This window comes from Myotis brandtii, unplaced genomic scaffold (genome assembly GCF_000412655.1).
Source record: "Myotis brandtii unplaced genomic scaffold, ASM41265v1 scaffold1271, whole genome shotgun sequence".
Taxonomy (NCBI): Eukaryota; Metazoa; Chordata; class Mammalia; order Chiroptera; family Vespertilionidae; genus Myotis; species Myotis brandtii.
In genome coordinates this window covers 57239-58710 of record NW_005354472.1, presented here as the reverse complement: position 1 = coordinate 58710, position 1472 = coordinate 57239, and the positions used below count along the sequence as shown (strand labels likewise).

At 42.7% G+C, this 1472-nt stretch overlaps 1 pseudogene; it reads right to left on the bottom strand.

The window, feature by feature from the left end:
- Positions 1 to 1408, bottom strand: part of LOC102245361 — a 2978-nt pseudogene extending 1570 nt beyond the window's left edge.
- Between the last annotated feature and the right edge of the window lie 64 nt (positions 1409 to 1472).

Here is a 1472-nt window from a genome sequence, read left to right as displayed (position 1 = left end):
CGAATTGTCATAATTTGAGCCAAAGCAGTTAAATCATCACTTGATTTATAAAATGGATATCGTCCACTGAGCAAAGAAATAAATATGACACCTGCAGACCACATGTCAATAGCTGTAGTTTGATTGGGGCACTTTGTCAAGACCTCTGGTGCTCTGAATCCTGGTGTACCTGCCATAGGGGCAACCTGTTACTCCCTTAAAAGGCAAATACTGCAAACTTTACCTGTTGCATAACAGTCACAGGTCAGGCTAACTGGGCAAGAACTGGTAGTTTTCTTCATCACACCACTTTGGCAGAAACAGCCTTCTTTTTTGTTGCAAACTTTCTGTAGAATACATCCACAGCCTTTGACTGCTTCATAAGTTTCACTGTAGGGCTCTCATGTGAAATGGAGCTGTGTATATTGAAATTTCTTTCTCCAACAACAGAGCACTGGACAGAAAGGCCTACAGAGCCATCCTTTCCATCTTTTCCTTGTTTAACCTGAATCTGCGCATGTGTGTAGGGCCTTTTAACAGAAGTTCTTGTGGTGGGCTGCTGATCTAGCTCCCTAGGTACTGCGGAGCCACCTAATGAAATCTTGTCTCCGGTGATCACATGGACTTTATTTTCTGAACGACTTTCCTGCTGAGCTTCAGCCTGGACAAATTTGAGAAGTTCTATTTTCGTATCATGGGTTCCTTGGGCCAAACCAAAGTCTACCAAGGCATACTTTTTCAGGCTCCTATTATATAAAAAATTGCTGGGCTTAATATCACGATGAACAATACCAAACTGATGAATGCGTTTCAAAGCTTTGAACAGATTGAACATATATTCCCGTACTTCTTGAAAGGAAAGGGAATTCAAGATATCCAAAAAGGACTCATGCTCCAGATATGGCATAGCAATAACCACATGATCATTTTTCCTAAAGCAGTATTTAACTCCCATGACATTGTCTTGCCCCCTGCGCCCCACCCCCACCCCCGCCACTGTTAGGCACTGAAGTTCAGCTGCAATTCTTATAGGATGACTTGTTGGAATTAAGTGTTTTAGGGCAATTTTCTCTTCAGGTCCTACTTGTAACTGTGCTGTGGCCAAATAAACAGAGCTGAAGGTGCCTTCTCCAATTTTGTCCTTTATCTTAAACACATTATGTAGCTATGGTACAGCTTCATAAAGCTTCTCAATATCTTTTTTAACACCTTGTAGTTTAAAATTCTGCTCATATATTTTTAAAGAGCCATCCACCTGTAACCGGTCATGCAGGGGAGAGAAAGCCATAGGCTCGTCCACCAGAATCCCCAAAGACGCCTCCATCACAAAACAACTGGGATGCAAAATGCCAGCTAAGGGATCATGTCCACAGGGAGAGCCCAGCAGAGTTTAAGGGAATATGACTTCTGTGGCTCCCCAGATGCCTGGGTCGCCAAAACTGCCTGGTACTGGCACAAGAACAGACATATAGATCAATGGAATAGAATAGAGA